Below are 20,399 nucleotides of genomic sequence, written 5' to 3' on the forward strand. Positions count from 1 at the left end.
CCTTGCACGGTGCAAGAATTGCATATATTTCCTCTTGGTGCACTGGCACAACAACAAACACACGCAGAAAATTATTTGCAATGGCTGTAAAATATGTCAGACCAAAACCTATGTATATTTGCGTGCAATGTTACGCAAAAATATAATTGCAACCCTGTTTTAGCTGTCATTATACATAAAGACATATTACGTCGTTAAATTGTTGAGGAAGGTAAGTTTTAAATAGATTTTATAATTTCTATTTAAATTATAAAGATTTGTTAGTTTTTTTTGTTAAAAATGTATGCAGAAGGTGCGCCAATTCGCAATAGCTATGCATAATAGTCATTCACAATAAATTGACCGAATCAGCCGTTCATATACCACTAGATTTTGCAATGGGTGCTCTCGTGCTCTTGTATATTTCGGTATAGTATTTTTGCAATCTGCAATCTTGCAAGAGCAAGAGAATACCCCTAATGTTTGTTCGTTTGTAACGCTGCGGCTAAAACCGGCTGGACCAATCTTAATGAAATCTTCAGAGGTTGTTCGTTGTGGATTTAGGAAGGTATAGGAATAAAATCGATGTCTGTCGTTTGCCCGCATTGCGATGTATTGAAATCTCCAAAAGAACCGGCTTCGCTGTTTTGCGTAAACGCAAAGTTGGAAAAGTGAAAGTCCTCCACCAGAGACATTGCGATCATTTCTTTATGGTGAATTATCAAATTCGAATAATACGGAAATGTAATGCAGCGTCTGTCAATGAATGTTGTTGTTGGCGATAATTTAGAATTCCGTGATATTGTTATTAAAAGTCGAGCCGGAGATGCATTAGAGCGAAACAGTGAAACTCATCGATCGTTCTGCCGTGGTGAAGATGGTTATCACTTGAGATACAACATAGCCAATCCGGCCAATTGTTAGTAAAAGAAAAACATACACTTTTGATTGTAAATTCATTTTTTTGTAACTTTTAGATGTCGAGACAAATAAGTTCAGTGCAATGAACTTTTACGCGTATCGATTTATGATTCGCGAAGGAATTGACAACCATCTCTTGATATATCGCCGATTATTTCAACAGTATGCAGTTGATGTGTACGTGGCGATGGAGACAGAACGACTCAATTTTAATCGCTTCAATCAAGCCAAGCTTAGATCTGTAGAGTATATTCCCTTACGAGGTGAGGTCAATAGCAATGAACATGTGACAAACCTTGCCCAACTCATGATTTTGCCATCAACATACATTGGCAGCCCAAGCACATGCAAGAATACTCGCAGGATGCGATGACATCGGAATTATGGACGGCCGGATTTGTTTGTTACATTCACTTGCACTAACGGAATACGCATGAAGGAATTATTGAATCGTGGTCAATCAGCAAACGATCTAACCCCGTTTAGATCGGTAAGTCTTAGTTTAAGTTTGTCGTCAATGGAACAACGCCTTACAGCAGGGTTGCTGCGTATCCTTCTGATTCGTGCTGGCATTGAGTCCAACCCGGCCCGGGAGCAATTTTTCTGATGCGATTGCGCTGAAATGCTCCATCCAAACTCCACCTCGGCCAGGTGTAACACATGCAATGTATGGAGCCATCTTAAGACCTACTTAGGCCTTAATACACACAGGGATTGAAATACGAGTTACGTGCCCACATGTTGCCAACGCACTACTGCGACTTTACCCTCAACGGTTGTGCAACCTGCATCTAGTTCGTGCACTGCGATGCCACTCCACCAGAGTGGCCAACAAAGGACCTCTACGGTCCATAGAAGCTCAAATAGGCAGAACGACTCCCATTCTGGTCAGTGGTGGTATGATAAATAGCATGACCTATGCTAACTCTCGCATCAAATTATCTACCCATAATTATCTCGAACGAAAAACTTCCCAACTTTATTTCGTTGGACAACCGCATTTGCGTTAACTTTAACTAAGCTAACTGGGCCAGCTTCACAGAATTTACTGAGAACAACTTCACCGCCCTACCCATTCCTACGGACGTAACCGTTGGCGAACGTCGATTCCGTAAGATGATCGCAACAGCTACCGCTCACTTCATCCCGGCTGAAAGAATTGCGGAACTCCGCCCTGATTTCCCAGCCGAAGCAGTTGTTAAAGCAAACGAGCGAGTTAATACTTTAACCTTTAACCACAACCTTATCTTTCAGTAAACATTAAAGAAAAATCATCAAAACAACTTTATCTTAGAACAATAGAAGCGCACTATCAGTACAACAAACAATAACAACCCAAATAGTTATTTACTAGTAAACAACTAGCATCTCAATAGTATGAGCAGCGATAAGCATAGCCTATATAAGCAACTGGAACAATAGCCTCGAAGTCACTTTATCATTATCGACTGCCGAGTAACAAGTTCTGTATACCACTTGTAAAGGTACAGTTTAAGTCAGTACCAATCTCATTGGCTGACTTAAAATTATATTTATTTTATTCATAACGAGTAAATAAATTAACTGGCGCCCAACGTGGGACAGCAACAAAAAAGGATCATCAATAATATCCTTAGTCAGTCTGCCTGAAAGGGAAGAACCTAGTCCCTGGAAACAAAAAAAGGATTCATTTAAACCATCGAAGAAGTTTACCAGTGCATCATCCCACACAACGTCAATCAAAAGGGATTCACATAAAAATCCTAATACGACAACAAATTGAAAGTCAAGGATCAATATACCATCCTTAGCAAACAACACGCTTTCATAGAAAGAATACCATATCAAGCAGCGCTCCAAGAATACAACTGGAGACCGATTTTTAGTAAAATAAATCAACAAATAAACCAGCAAGATGACAGAACAAGCAAATTTAATTGCATTAACCCACGTAGTCGCCGATCTGCAACGACAGTTATCCGAACTACAATTAGGAAGAAGTGCAACCATTCCACAACGAACAGAACAAATATGTTCTTACACCAGACCAGAAGAAGTGGATCTGAATATGTTTAAAACACTAACACAATTTAATGGTGATTACAACGAATACAGGAATTGGAGGAAAGTAGCAACCACATTAATGGAAGACATACGACAATTCGAAGGACATAATATATATGCCCAAGCATTAATAATGATCAGAGGAAAAATTACTGGCAAAGCAGCACAGATCCTGATCAACCACAACGTAAAGAGAAACTTCCAAGACATCGTCGATAGGCTAGACGATTCCTATGCCGACAAACGACCAATATACGTTCTGGAGGAAGATATGATGAAAATACAACAAAAAGAACTACCACTGCATGTATATTATGACAATCTGAACCAAGCATTGAATGTAGTGCTACCCAAGATTGAGATGACACACAAGGAAGAACGAATAATCCAAGTATTGACACAAGAAATCCAAGCTAAAGCAATCAGAACATTCGTCACTGGACTGAGAAGTGTAGCTATTAAGAATGCCATCTATGCACGAGCCTGCACAACATTAGCAGATGCCTACAGTATCGCCCGTACAATGCAACATGATTCACGCCATCAGAACCTCGAGTACATTCCACGTACAACCATCATTAGAATCATAATTTCAGCAATCATCATCAGAATAATTATTCTTATCAACAACAACCCCCAGTTGAACCAATGGATATCGATTCATCTACCATATTCCGTAGACCAACGAGACAAGGTTACAACAAGAATCAGCAACAACCACCACGAAATCCGCAGCCTCGACAGAATTATCAAAATCCATTTAAGAAGGTAGCAGGTACATTGGGATACAAACGAGTACGAGATAATACAAGTCATGCTAATATACAACCGAAGAATCAACGGATCAACCAAATTACACACGATCAACAATCAAATACAGAATACGAACAGGAAGAATATTTTTTATTCTAAGGCATGGGTTACCAACGCTTGTAAGGACCACAGAAGAAGGTAACTCAGTGTATATTTTAATTGATAGTGGTGCAGAAGAAAATTATGTTAATCCAAAATTCCCTCACGCAAAAAGAATAGAAGTAGAAGGTAAAAAACAAGCCGCTACTTTACAATCATTAATTAAATATAAAAAGAAAGTGAATATAATAGGATTCAGTATGGAATTTTTAGAACTCGATACCTTACAAGATTTCGATTTCTTGATAGGAATTAAAGGTTTAAAGCAAATGAAAGCAATGATAGATACCGAAAGAAATGTATTAATTGTGAAAAAGAATAAATTAACAAGAATAAATTACATGATAGGAGAAGAAATGTATAAAAAAGAAATAACTGAATTAATGAAAAGAAATGACCAGAGTAAAACATTACCCTACGTAACTACAGTAGAGGCAGAAATCAGAACAGAAACCTTAATCCTATTTGGGTCAGACAGTATCCATACCCCCAAGCGGATAGAGCATTTGTAGAAACTGAAATAAAAAAATTATTAGATAATGAAATAATACAGCCAAGCAAAAGCCCGTACAATTCACCCATATGGACAGTTTCTAAAAAAGGGAATGACGAGCAAGGCAACCCAAAAAGACGCATGGTTATTGACTTCCAGAAGTTAAATGCGCAAACAATCGCTGATAGATATCCCATTCCGGACATCACCATGATGCTCCAAAACCTAGGAGAAGCACAATACTTCACGACGCTAGATTTAGAATCAGGATTTCATCAAATTAAAATAAAAAAAAAAGAAGACAGGGAAAAAACAGCATTTTCAATAAATAATGCCAAATATGAATTTCTACGACTACCATTTGGACTGAAAAACGCACCGTCGATCTTTCAAAGATGCGTTGACGACATCCTCAGACCATTCATAGGAGTATGCGCATACGTGTATATAGATGATGTCCTAGTCCTAATATATTCAGCTAACCCTGAACAACATATGAAAGATATCACCAATATAATACACACTTTACACGCAGCCAATATGAAAATCTCGGATGAAAAGTCAAAATTTTTTCAAAGACAGACAGAATTTTTAGGACATATAATTAAAAACGGTAGAATTACAGTAGATCCAGGAAAAATAGAAGCTATAGATAGGTACAAAACCCCAAATTTGAAAGACTTAAGATCTTTCTTGGGAATGACCTCATATTATAGAAAATTTATAAAAGGATTTGCATCCATAACGAAACCATTAACACTCTACCTACGAGGAGAGAATGGTAATATTTCAAAGAATAAAAGTAGCTCAGTACATGTAAAATTAGATGACGAAGCACTTAAAGCAGTTGAAACACTAAAAAATAAACTAAAAGAACAAATAGAATTATTCCAACCAGATTTTGGAAAAGGATTTGATTTGACTACAGACGCAAGCAATCATGCGATTGGAGCTGTATTGTCACAAGGCAAGAAACCTATAGCATTCATTTCACGTATGTACATTAAGGCGAACTGAACAGAATTACTCAACAAACGAAAAAGAAATGTTAGCAATCGTTTGGGCACTGAAGAAACTTAGGAATTATCTGTATGTTCTCACTAGTAATACTACTATTTACACCGATCATCAATCCCTAATTTTTTCAATATCAGAGGACAACCCAAATTCAAAACTAAAACGATGGAAAAATTTTATAGAAGAATACGGAGCAAAAATTACATATATTAAAGGAGATTTAAATGTAGTAGCCGACGCACTCAGCCGAAAAGTAAACGTAACAACGAACGACTCAATACACTCGCAGGAATCATCCTCGTCAATCAGAATTAAAGATGTCAGCGCTCCACTGAACCAATTTAAAACACAAATTGTGATAAAAAAATGTGAACAAAATGCATTAGAAAGAGCAACAATTTTTGCAAACCACGAGAGATTTTATGTTAATTACATCACATCACAAGACTTGATAGATACACTAACGAAAATTATCAAACCCAATATCACGACCGCATTTCACACTATACTAGAAACCTGGTATGAAATTCATGATATTATAAACTCTTCATTTAATATAGAGAAAAAGGTTTTTTGTCAAAATCTACTAAAGGACATTACGAGTGAAGAGGATAGAGAAAATATAATTAAACATACGCATGAAAGAGCACATAGAAACGCAAAAAATAATACATTAGAGATACTAGAAACTTGCTATTGGCCAAATATAAAAAATGATGTAATCCGACTAACTAGAAATTGTAGCATTTGTAAAGAGAACAAATACGAACACCACCCGACAAAACAAGTTTATGCAAAAACACCCATACCTGAAGGTATAGGCACACAAATACAAATGGACATATTTGAAATCGATAAAACAATGTATCTCTCATGTATAGATAGATTCTCAAAATACGCATATATCAGAAAATTAAACGACAAAAGAGAATTCTACAAAATATTAGAGGAAGTACTCATACAAATATTCCCATTTTGTAATAAACTAATGACTGATAACGAGACTATATTTAATAGCATAGCAGCAAAAGCTCTATTCCAACGGCTATATATTGAACATTCAATGACCGCAGCAAACCATTCAACATCGAATGCTCAAGTTGAACGGCTGCATTCAACCATTCTGGAAATTACTAGAATGCGCATTAAACAAAATAAATCAACTGCGACTGAAGAACTATTCAACGCAATCAAGGCATACAATAGGACAATACATTCCGTCACAAAAAGGAAACCTATCGAATTATTTTTTGAAAGGAGCAAGACTGAAGGAATAAAAGAACTGATCGAAAATAAGCAGGAGTATATGCTATCATACCACAATAAAAAACGAACACAAAAGGAATATAAAACAGGACAAACAGTTTATGTGAAACAAAACCGACGAAATAAAACAAATCCACGCTATTTGAAGAAAACCGTACAAGAGAATCGTGAGGACACAATTTTAACAACGGAGGGGAAGATCGTACACAAGGACAACCTCAGAAACAATGATGATGATAACGCTAACATTAATCCTAGCAACATCCTTAGCTCAGGAAATAACCGACTTACAAGATCGCAAGTACGTGTTAACCGAGACTGACCCATCATTTTTGTATCAAGAACATGAGTACCTATTCCATATGACGAACTTAAGCAAAATACTTAAACCATACTACAAAATCGCCGAACATAAAGGAGAGATGCCTAGTGAAGACGCAACAGAAACAGCATTGTTCAACAGAATAGAAATCCTCAGAAAACAACTACTGAATAATGGACGAGCCAGACGCTCAAGATCTCTTGATTTCTTAGGATCGATTTTGAAATTTATTACAGGAGTCCCAGACCACGTCGACCTGATTGAAATTAAAACAATACTCAACGACATAATTGAAAATAATAACAAACAAAGACAAATTAATGCCAACTTTGAAATAATAATGAAAACATTTAATATTAAGACAATTAAACAAAAAGTTGTATTGCAGGAATTATACAAGGAGTTATTTGACTTAACTATGACAATTAATTTCGCGAACAACGGAAATTTTTATTCAGCATCAATAAATACGGACGAGATTGAAAGGATATTAGGAAAGGGACAAACTAGTATACCGGTTATTGACATACTCGAATATGCAGACACGCATGTAGGTAGATTAGACGACACTTTCATTGTAATTTATAAATATCCAGTCATTGAAAAGAAATGCACAACATACAAAGTTACTCCATTATCCTATCGTCAAGGCATTTTGGATATGAATAAAATCGTAAGTAAATGTGGAGATAAAATAATATTAGCATCTAAATGTAAAAGTAATTTAAGTAAATATATTTGTAAACAAGAACCTAATGACAATTGTACAATACCAATGATCAAAGGTTACGAAGCCCATTGTAATGTTATCCAAGAAAATAACGCACCTATTATAGATTTAGGACATGGTAATGTCGTATTACAAGGAAAACATATTTTAAACGGAAAATCAATTGAAGGATCGAATTTAATACAATTTAATGAAACAATTATTATTGACTCAGAAGTATTCCACAACCAGGAACAAGAAATTAAAAATTATATTATAGCTAATGGAAACGAAAGAATTCACATTCTTGAAATATTGAAATCAGAAAACGAATATCAATTTGACAACATTAAAAAATTAAACAAATTTTAATACCATTTGAAGAACACCCAATCAAGAATATGTTCATAACTATAGGAGTACTTGTAGTCCTAGGATTAAGTATATTTGTAATATTCAAACTATATATAATTTATCAAACAACTGTATATCTAAGAAACTACAACGCTACCATAGAACGTGTAGGAATGACTCATCTACTCAAGACTCAAGTATAGATCAGGAGATCTATTCTTCACAAGAGAGGGGAGAGTTAATACTTTAACCTTTAACCACAACCTTATCTTTCAGTAAACATTAAAGAAAAATCATCAAAACAACTTTATCTTAGAACAATAGAAGCGCACTATCAGTACAACAAACAATAACAACCCAAATAGTTATGTACTAGTAAACAACTACCATCTCAATAGTATGAGCAGCGATAAGCATAGCCTATATAAGCAACTGGAACAATAGCCTCGAAGTCACTTTATCATTATCGACTGCCGAATAACAAGTTCTGTATACCACTTTAAAAGGTACAGTTTAAGTTTAATATATTCAATACTTAAGTACATGTGTATACTGTGAATTATTAAACGAATAAAGGATCAGTCAGTACCAATCTCATTGGCTGACTTAAAATTATATTTATTTTATTTAATGGCCATGCCTCGCCTCTTCGGACGTGAAGAAGTGCGCATGCTGTTTTAGCCGGCAATTTACACTGCACCCTTTGGAGGAAAATGATTTGTTACCCGACGGCTGCGCAAAATTCCAAGAGACTGCGCACCACTTACATTGAGCGATGAGGAGGTTCAGAGTGTCATTAATAAGACAAAATCATCCAAATCCATTGCCTCTGATGGAATAAATATGCTGATGCTAAAACTTCTAGGCACGACGGGAGCTACCTCACCAAGGTCCTTAACCTGTCGCTGACCACTCTTCAAATACCCGATGTATAGAAAATGAGAGTAGTCCCACTACTGAAATCTGCGAAACCCGCCAACAAAAGGGAGTCCTATCGCCCAACAACTCTTCTCTCCCCGGTAGTGAAGACATTTGAGGCCTTGCTACTCCAGATCTTCACACACCACCTGAGCTTAGCAAACAACCAGCATGGCTTACAAAAAAGTGCACACTACCACCACAGGTCTTAGCGTCGTAAACGCCCAAATGGTTCGTGGCATTAACCAGAAACTACCCTGCGAGAGAACGATCCTCACAGTTTTACACTTGTCAAAAGCCTTTGACACAATCAATAACAAAACGCTACTTGAGGACATCGAAAAAACTACGCTCCCTCCAGGACTGAAGAGGTGGACCATGAACTTCCTGAGCAGTCGTGAATCATCCGTACTGTTTCGAGGAGACAAATCCAAACTGAAAAGAATTAAACAGGTGGTTCCGCAGGGTTGTGTCTTCTCCCCGCTATTGTTTAGCTTCTATATCTCGAAACTTACGATATTGACGTAGGGCAATGGAGTCGACTGCATGTGTTCAAAGGTAAACGGCTATCTCTCCGACCTTTTTATGTTCCTCGCTGCACGGAACTTAACACTCTCCCCCACCAAATATACAGCGACCACATTTACGAACTGGACGAAGAAGTACAGACTTGAGCATCAATATTGTTGTCTGGATGCAGTGGAATTCAGATGAAGAAGCTACAGACTTGTCAGAACACACACTGCGGACTACGACAGGATGCCTCCTGATGTCTCCCATTGAACACCTACATAGTGAGAAGCTTATGCTCCCAGTTAAGGAGCATAATGAACTCCTCTCCAGGCAGTACCTGCTGGGATGTTTTCGCAGAAATCACCCCTGCAGCCACCTGCTTGGAACGGAACCGCCTCCGGTTCATTCACCTTCACCGACTCCCTTCCAGTAAACGGCTTTCTTGGAGTCAAATCACCACCCATTCCAAACGAAGAACTCGATTTGCCGCGAGAAACGCGAATGACCCTTGAGCAACTTCGTTCTGGATATTGTAGCAGGTTAAACTCCTACTTTTCCAGAATAGACCCCGACATATCCAACATATGTTCTGCGTGCAATGAGTCTCCCCATGACACTAGCCATCTCTTTGCATGCCCCAACCCCACTCGTCTAACAACCTTCTCGTTTCCTCACTGCACGAAACCTCACACTTTCTCCCACTAAATCCACAGCGACCATATTTACAAACTGAACAGGTCTTAAGATGGCTCCATCCATCGCATGTGTTACACCTGACCGAGGTGGAGTTTGGATGGAGCCGGAATCGAGTTTACCATCCCTACTGGCAGCCATCGCGTGCACATATAATAACCTCCGCACAATAACCACCACAAAAAAAATGATTTTTTTTTCCATGTAATTTATATGGAAAACAGAAAATTTGAAATAGGCACCTCTTAATATTAATATTAAGAGCTCATCTTTTGAGTGACTTTCTTTTTCACATTTTCGAAAGTTTTTAGCCTGTTTTTCAGTTGAAAAAAAAGGTTGCCTCAGAATGACACACCCAAATAAATATATATAATTCTACTTACAGAATGTAAAGCTTCTTTTAAGAGACAATCTGGAATGAACAGCCGGATCAGAGTCTCTTTACAAATCCCAACAGTAGTCTGCCATCATATGTGTATCCCACCTTCCCTGGTACCGATTCTCCATAATTTTGATATCTTGGTGAAACCTTTCTCCTTGTTCTTCGTTACCCAAATTTTCGGGAAATCGGTCCAAGTGACTGTGCAAATAATGGATTTTTAATACTCATGTTGCAGCCAAGGTGTTTGAACTTATCCAGCATATTCTCCACTAATTGAACATAATTTGGAGCTTTATTATTTTTCAAGAAATTTTTTTATAACTTGCACGAATGATGCCCACGCATTTCGTTCAGTTTCGGTCATTGACTTATCAAAATCGTTGTCATTCATAAACTGCCTTATTTGGGGACCGTCAAAAACTCCGGCTCTAATCTTATCTCTACTCCGATTAGGCATTTTGCTGCAAATATATGCAAAACATTCCCCATCGCGATTCAAAGCCTTAACAAACTGCTTCATGAGTCCTAATTTGATGTGCAACGGTGGTAGGACGATCTTTTCACGTGGAACTAGAGATTCATTTACAATATTTTTATCGCCAACAATCATTTTTTCTCTCGTAGGCCAATATTTTTGCCGCCAATGTTGTTGCTTGGATCTGCTATCCCAGAGACACAAAAAACAAGGGTACTTAGTATAACCACGCTGTTGTCGAAGAAGAAAATTGACCATTTTAAGATCAACACAAATGATCCATTGGTGGTCTTGGTATTTTATCTTTTTCATCACTAATGCGATGTTGTTATATTCTTCTTTCATTGTTGTGGAGTGCGCAATTGGAATTGATGCATACACAATGCCATTGTGAATAAAACGCACTTCAAACTTCTCTTGGAACTGTCCACGAAGAGACGCCAATCGCTAGGTGGGTACTTGGATAGCCCCATTTCCTTCATAAGACCATTTATATTATTACAAAACACCAGATTGCCTTCCTTAGTAAAAAATGTTAAAAAAGCTTTATCCCTGGAGCGGTAATTTTATTTTTGTTCCACGTTCTAACAATTTCTTATCATTTAACCTCGAAGCTAACACTTCAGACGCTTCTTTTGATAAGGCCAAATCTCGCATTAAGTTATTCAACTCGCATTGATTAAAACGTTGAGGAATAGTTTCTGTGTCTTCGAAAACACTGTCGCAATCACTTATTTCGATTTTTCCTATTAATACCAGCAATACTCACTAAACAGAAGTAACAGTCGTCCAAATGATTTCTGGGCTCTCTCCAAACCATCGGCACACCAAACTTAAGCCTATTTCGTTTTCCTTGAGTCCACTGTCGCAAATTTACACAGCAAGTATTGCACACAATGTGTGGAGCCCAGCTTTTATCTTGGTCACCAAGATCAACTCCAAAGTAATCTAAATACGATTTTTTAACAAATTCCGAAATAGGTCTTATGTTTTCTTTAAATGTGTATTCTCCACAAATGTAACAAAATGTATCAGCGTAATTTTTACACCGTCTTCTATTGGAAGTCATTTCTAATTAGATCAACACTTTTTAAAAAGCTTTGCCAACTGCAATAAACCACATCTTACAAGCAACTAACTTCCGATATGCAATTGGAGCGCAATAAGAAAGAATAACGTTCTCAATAATATTATAAAAATAAAATTCCCGTTAATCAGCTAGCAACTACACAAAAAATAACATTTTCTGAAACTGCTTGTACCGAATTTATATACCATCCAGTAAATGAGTTACTAAGTTAAATTAACCGAATTCATCAAAAAAACATATCTTAACTGAACCGGTTTGATACCTATAAATTGACTGGAAGGTAAAATATACTTATGAAACGAAAAAAATATTTCAATTAAAAAATTTTTTTCCGGTCATAAGTTAAATGGAGGGTATAAAAAAGCTATATCATGATAACTAGCGCTGATAGAGACAAACTGATTACAGATTTGAATTCAGCGCGCCCAAATTAACTAGGATAAGTTGATAAATTCAAAGAAGCAAACATCTTATTTTAATTTTGTCGGGCTGTGTTATTGGTTAAAATGTAACTCTTTTATTATTATATGAATAAATGCATTTCATTTAAATATGGAATTAGAGTTAATTTTGCACTATATAAACGGTTATGTCCACTTGTAATTTTTGCATATTTTGAATGTATGTATATATGTATATTCGAGAATATTTTCTGTAAATTTGAAAGTAATCCGGTAAACAGTTTCGGAGTAATGATCGTATTTGTTTTTCGTGCAAAAAAAATTTTTTTTTGTTGGGAAGCCGCCATTTTGTCTGAAATCAAAATTTTGACTATTTCTTCGATCATTACCTGTATTTATCTATCCTAAAAGTAATACTTTTGGTTAGTACTGCTAACGAACAATGGGATCTGCTGCCAAGGGTATGCGGACGACATTGTAATTGCAGTAAGGCCACCCTCGGTAGCAAAGACGAGTGGAATGATTCCAATCTCGAGCTGATACTGAGGAATAGCACTCTGAGGTGGTACACCGATGGCTCGAAAATGTCAGAGGGAATCGGTGCAGGGATCGCGGGCCCACGCACTAAGCTCTCCATACCCATGGGAGAGTGCCCAAGCATTTTCCAGGCAGAAGTTTTTGCCATAAGTCGGTGTATAGAAATAAACCTCAATCGCAACTATCGCAATGAGAGAATAGCCATTCTCAGCGATAGTCAAGCGGCGCTAAAAGCGATCTCCTCTTACGAAATCAAATCGCTATTAGTGCAGGAGTGCAGGGAAAGGCTGAACAGCCTTGCAGAACGTAACCAGGTACACCTAATCTGGGTGCCTGGTCACAGAGGTATAGCCGGTAATGAACTGGCGGATGAGCTAGCCCGCTCCGCAGCCTCCACCAAGATGGTGGGACCAGAACCCTTTATTGGGGTAGGTCCACATACCGCAAGGAAGGAGTGGGAAGGGAGGAGCATTGGCGGCAAACGCGCGGTATGAGACATGCCAAGTTGCTAATGGGAGGATACAATTTGAGTAGGTTCAAGGTTGTAATAAACCTTCCCAGGAACAAACTCAGGCTACTGGTCGCATGGTATACCGGCCACTGCAAGCTGAATAGGCACCTGTACAACCTGGGCCTATTCTCTTGCGTTAACTGCCGGAGCAGGACTAAGGCCCTTGGATGAATGTTTCCGGATAGGGATCGCATAGCCTCACTAGCGCCCGGAAGTCTATTGAACTTCATCAATGCGCTGGGGCTAGGTGAGTCTATGTAAGTTAGGAGAGGGCACAATAGACCAAAGGTCGCGGTGCATTCCTCATATTGAATCAATCAATCAATCAATCCTTTTGGTTTTTTTTTTATTTCAGATATTTTAGATCAGAGATATCTTCCTCCAAACACCTTTTTGTGAAGGACTTTTAGGAGATCTTCTAGAAGAACGACGGGACCCAATATTTTTATTAATAAAATATGAATTCTTAAAATACGTTAGATTCGCTAAATATTCATATGTTTTATATATATATTCAATAAAAAGCCTGTCCAGAAAATATTAACATAAAAACATATTTTTTCGAACTTCCAAGTGGATATAACCCCTTAATACAAAACAAATGTGTAGAACCGAATTAGTGAAGTGTTGATGAATATAAAAGTTAAAAATATAATATTATATATAAAAATATAAGTGTAATATTCATTATAAATGGGAGAAACACGCGTTTTAAATAGTCCAATTTTTGAACTTAAAATGCAAATATCTCAAAAACCTTAAGTCAGGGGCAACTATATCTATATATATATGTATATTTTCTTGAGCTGGAGGACCTCCTCTATCCGTATATACCCATTTTAAACCCGAAATCGGGGGATGCTAATCTAAATCTCAGCATTTATTTATTTCTTTTTAATTTACTTTTATTCGTTTAAAAAATGTGGAAACACTTATTTTATGCTCGCTTGCAACCATTTTCTTATTGCATAGACGGCCGGATTTGCTTGTTACATTCACCTCCAATGCAAAATGGTCATAGATTACAGAACTATTGAATCGCGACTAATCAGCAGGATCGTCACGATGTCGCAGCACGGCTTTTCAAACAACAGCTACATTGTTTGGTGGACTTTATCTTGAAGCAACGTACGTACATATATAAGGTGCTGTTATATGCTGGATGTACTCTAAAATATAAATAATGAATATCCATTCTATCGGCGTCGCTCACTAGACGACAATGGCAGAAAATTCAGCATTCAATTAAGAGGAGTCAATATCGAAGTTGATAACACATGGATCATATCATATTCGCCACTATTGTCTAATTCAATATATTCCAATTCATTGCAGTTTGTTGAAATCGATCAAAAAAGTTTGCAAGTACGTCACCAAAGAAAGCAAAGTGGCGGTTATTGGCCTTGAACGATATGAGATCAGCAACTATCCAATTTGATTGATACATGAACTGCAGTGAAGCGTTTGTAAGATATTTACTTCGTTTACAGACTGTTGTGCATTTCGCAGTTCAATTGGAGAAAGGCAAAGAGTGTATTTCAACCCAGAGAATACAATATAGCCAGCGGAAACATCGCCAACAACAAAATTGACATTGACGAGTTTTTTCTAAACTTGCGTCAGTGATCCGTTTCCGAAGACATATGTAGCTCTATTCGGAAATGCCTTGATGTTGCATATATATATATGAAATGCATCGTCGAAGAAATGGTTACACAGAAAACAAGGCCAATCAGTAGATGGACATCCAGGTGTGTTCTCAACTAATGCATTAGGACGAGTTTACACAATCCTCCCGAAAAACGACGATTGCTTCTACTTTCGGTTGGTATTGATTAATGTACGCGATTCAACTTCATTTGAGACATTGTGTACTGGGCCAAACCTCGTCCAGTGATCCAGGTAAATTTCGCAAAACCACCGATTTTGAAAATTAGCAGTTCATTAGAAGGGGGCGAGACGCATACCCTGTGATATAAATATTTCGTCAAAATTATTTTGTTTGTTAAAGTTATGCTTTTCTTGCGGCACAGATGTCGAGGGCTTACAAGCGCACTGAGCAATGATCGATGTGCCATACGTTTTAAGAGCTGTAGGGGGACAAAAAATTCAATATCTTAGGAATGGTATGAATGAACACAAATTTTTTTGCAGATTATTAAAGGTGAATATTTTTCGAGTTGTGTCATATAGCATAAAAAAGAATTTTGACGAAATATTTATGTCATGGATCACTTCACGTGGTTTGCACCTACTGTGAATGGTATGCAACTTTTTGAGAAGCATGCCAGCAATTACAATTGCTGAAACATGATAATGACTAGAATCAAATGATGAACGGTGCGATAGCTACATCGCTTGCCAATGAAATTTGCACATTTTTCGCGATGATCATTTCGACATATCAGCCTTCAAATCCGCGACAATTATGATACGAACAAAAATGACATTGCCGAAAACATTTACATCATATTCGCTAAGGATTGGAAATGGGCAAATTCCGATCGCCTTGAGAATGAAGGCGAGGCCGTGAATTATCCAGTGGAATTTCTCCAAAGCTTGGTATGTCGGCGCATTATTTGCATCTCAAAGTTGGATCTGTCATTATTATTTTTCGCAATCTTGATGCGCGAATCTGTGTAATGGATAGAATGGTTGATTCTACGAATTCTCCAAAGCTTGGTATGCCGCCGCATTTTTTGTATCTCAAAGTTGGATCTGTCATTATTATTTTTCGCAATCTTGATGCGCGAATCTGTTTAATGGGCAGAATGGTTGATTCTACGAATTCCCTATTCAGTTCCCAGGGAAAATTGCCTTTGAAATGACAAGCAACAGGACACAAGCATAGTCGCTAGGAGCGTGTGGTATACATCAGGAAGTGCCATGTTTTGCACACGGCCAGCTATGCGTGGCGTGTTCACGAGTTGGTAAATCATCTTCTCTGTACATTTACGCACCGGAACAGAAACTAAAAAATGTTGTTTATCAAGCTGCGTTACATTGAAAAAAATGTAGAAAAATCGTAAATAAATAATTTTCAACACAATATAAATTCAACTTTCTTTTCATTTCAAAACACATAATTTCACGCAGGACAACGCCTGCGGGGTCTGCTAGTATTATATAATATTAGGTAATAAAATAATAATATACTTAGGTTACCCCGGGGTATTGCCTCGATCAGGATTTTTTTTTCAAAGGAGAAATACGCAAAAGTACTTCAGTCACCCCCAGTATTGGCTCGAACAGGGTTGTATTTTTAGAGCACTTCAAAAAAATAACCCTGGGCGCTCAAAAATCATGATTTATCAAGGAAAGGGATAACGGTTTATGTATTTGGGGTATAACCTTTTTTTATTCATTTTTATTCGCTTGCGAAATGTGTAATTATGGCAACCCTTATTATTTGTCACTACGGAACACTTTTGTTATAGTGCATATAATGAAATTTGTGTGAAAAATAAAATGCTTATTTTAAACAAAGGCTGCGATTTAGAATAGCATCCCCTGATTTCGGTCCTCCAGATCAAGAATATATTTTTGAGATATTTGCATTTAAAGTTCAAAAAATCAACTATTTAAAATGCGTGTTTCTCCGATTTATAATGCATTTTACACTTTTTTAACTTTTATATCCACTAACACTTTACTTATTCGTTTGTCCGCGATTACATGAAGCAACTTTTGTTGCTGATTCTCGGGCGATTCTCTTTTGCTGTCGCCCATTACCTTCACACGAGTAACTTGTGTTGCGCAACTCTGTTCGAGTTTTTTTCTCATTCCCTTTCGCTTTACTTTAACCCATTGTCTACTCTTTACTTTAACTCATTGTCGTTTCTTTTTCCTTATAGGTATTTGAGCCACTCTATCACATATATTAATCAGCTCAGTCAATTAAGAAATACATTTTATTTATTAAAACAAAGGTATATCACCCTTTTTACTATCGTCTGAATCAATTTGTATGGCTTCCTCCATACATTTCACAATATCTTTAATTAATTCGATTTTTTCGTCATACTCCTTTTTTAAAATATTTATATTATATTATGTATATTTGTATACATATTTCCAAATTACTTACCAAAAGATGAAATTAAATTTTTTCAATATATTCAAAATATTAATTTCAAAAAAAGATACGCAAATGCAACTATGTACTACGAAAGAAAGAACACGAATGCCGAAAAACGTCGCAGCGAACTGTTACGAATAAGAACGCAAAGCGAGTTGCTGAACACTGAAAACTCGGCGCGATTCCCCTCTCCTCGTCGCCCCCTCGCCTATAAACCAAGAGTTGCCGCAACAAAAGTTGTCTCGTGTAATAGCGCTCTTTCTAGTGTTTAGTGTTACCATATGTTGTAATGGAATAAAAGATGAGTAATGTAAAATCTTTCAGAATTCTCATTATCTTGAGGAAAGTTGTTGATGATTTGTAAGTTTTATACAACATTTAAAAAGTAACTATACTTCATAATAGTGGCTTTAACTATTTTGGGATGACTTTAACGATTACTTTGATTTTCCTTCAAGAAACAGTTTTTGATTTGATATTTCTTCGCAAAACCAGGTTTGCCATATTCGCATTTTCTTGACCGTTTCTTAAGCATTTTTTTATATGAAGTTTTTACATTTCTTGAGAGCTGGATACTAAGCTTATATGCGGAAAACTAATGTGTTATATATTTCCTGTCATTGGGGTATTATTTGTTTTCTTTATTTCTTTTGGTTCTTCTGTCAAATATGAACGTAAGGTAGCATTTATTATTAGTTAGAATGCCACCTTTTTGTTATTGTGTGAACAAAAGTTAAATGTTGCATAAAAGTTATGGCAACACTGGGCTAAACAACAAGTGCTAAATTTTGTGCTGATCATTTATTGGTTGTTTTATTTTCATAAATATCAAATTTTAACGATATTGCTTAACGATTTGTTAAGTGAGGTGAAAGTGATTGAAAGTAATCGAAGTGAACATTAAGTACGCTGATTATGCCTCCTAAAAAGTCAACCAGCAAATTTGCTTGCGGGGCTTGTCTTAATGTTATTCGTGAAGGTACCAGCAGCATTCAATGTGCTCAATGCAGCTACTGGCATCACGCTCGGTGTACCGGACTTAGCAGCGAAGAATTTAGGGCTACAGCTAATAAAGTATTAAAAAATAAATCAGTTTGGAAGTGCGACAAGTGTCTTTGCGAGGTTAGTGTAAGGATATCAGATGCCCAGCGAGATTCTGAGTTAGTTGAGAATGACAGTGACGTCACAGACGACGAGTCCCTCGATAAATATGAAAACTTACTCATCAAACTGTCAAACAAAATTGAGTCAAAGTTCGATAAATTTAAGCAGTCTATTGAGGGTAACCTCTCAGATATAAGGAGTGAGATAAATAAACTAAACGAGGCTATGTCGAAAAAGTGCTCACATTTAGAAAAAAGAGTTGCGGAAATAGAAGACAAATTAAGTTCATTCTCTTCACTTCCTCCAGAGGAGGTCATTACGGAGATCAATGAGCGTAAGAAGCGGGAAGCCAATGTGATCGCATTTAATATTACCGAATCCGAGGCGGTAGATGGTAAAGTACGCCTAGAAGAAGATAGAGCACGGTTATCATCAGTCATTCCTGAAGAGCTCCATGACAATATGAAATCGTTCAAGCTACGCAGGATAGGGCGTCCAACACCCGATCGGTCTAGGCCTTTGCTGATTGAGACACAGTCTGTCACTTGTGCCAGAAGTATACTAAGATCCAAACCTGATCCTGACACACGAGTCTCTTTCAAGTCAGATCTCACTCCGGCTCAGCAGTCACATTTGCAATCACTGAGGGAAAAACTTAGATTGCTGAATGACAGTGGCGTGAAAAACAAAACCATTAAATACGTGAATGGCACGCCTAGAATTGTTAACACAAACTTTCGCCAAGTCGTCGAGGAAAGGAAACCTAAAGCAGCTACAAGTATACTACCAGAATACGCGCGGTCTAAGGACAAAACTCAGCGAGTTCCTAACCTCATCAGCAAGTAGTTCGTACGACGTAATATGTATCACAGAGTCCTGGCTTCACTCATCTATTCAAAATAACGAATTCATCGACAGCTCCTATATCACACTAAGGAAGGACAGGGATACTTCGACAGGATGCGAGAGAGGAGGTGGTGTCCTGATCGCTTTTAAACGAATAATTAAAGCTGAGCTTATATCCATTGGGAACAATAACCTAGAACAGATCTTCATAAGGATCAAAGGTGATAATACTTGTATCATCATTGGGTGCGTATATATACCACCACAATCTAATTATGAGATATACTATGCCCATACTGAAATATTAATACATTTGAGAGAAAAATTTCCGGATTCAAGGATCATGATAGTGGGAGACTACAATTTGAATAGCAGTACACCGCGCTTTGATTGCGAGAAGCTGCTGTACGATACCACGGCCCTTATTGAGTGTCAACAATTCAATAACATCTTAAATAAAAATAATAAACTGTTGGATTTATGTTTCAGTAATTTGGATCTCTCAATCAACGAAACTCTTGCTTTCACGACTGTCGATAAATATCACCCGCCTCTGGAGATCTCCTTGGATTTTCAGCCTAGCCTAATACCAAATTATCCTCCTTCTTATTCGTTTAAGAAAGCCGACTATGTGAGTCTTAATGCTTTCTTTTTAAGATCTAACTGGATTGAGCTATACAAAATAAAAGAAGTGGATGATAAGGTTAGTTGGTTTTATAATAAAGTACAAGAAGGTATTTCTCAGTTCGTCCCTGTATATTCGAGGAAACCAAGTAAATTTCCCTGCTGGTTCTCTAAAGAACTTATAAATAAAATTAAATTGAAGAAATCTGCA

At 37.1% G+C, this 20,399-nt stretch overlaps 1 protein-coding gene and 1 long non-coding RNA gene across 3 annotated transcripts in view; one reads left to right on the top strand and one right to left on the bottom strand.

Moving 5' to 3' along the window:
• LOC126765943 (adapter molecule Crk) overlaps nucleotides 1–20,399 on the bottom strand; it is a 155,976-nt gene that overhangs the window by 130,320 nt on the left and 5,257 nt on the right. The gene's annotated exons all lie outside the window — the stretch shown is intronic.
• Nucleotides 1,765–8,642, top strand: LOC126765973 (uncharacterized). Its single transcript, XR_007668672.1, has 2 exons — nucleotides 1,765–2,384; nucleotides 8,523–8,642. It is a non-coding gene; the product is annotated as an uncharacterized LOC126765973 (long non-coding RNA).

The sequence above is a fragment of the Bactrocera neohumeralis genome, unplaced genomic scaffold (assembly GCF_024586455.1).
Source record: "Bactrocera neohumeralis isolate Rockhampton unplaced genomic scaffold, APGP_CSIRO_Bneo_wtdbg2-racon-allhic-juicebox.fasta_v2 cluster11, whole genome shotgun sequence".
In the NCBI taxonomy this organism is placed as follows: domain Eukaryota; kingdom Metazoa; phylum Arthropoda; class Insecta; order Diptera; family Tephritidae; genus Bactrocera; species Bactrocera neohumeralis.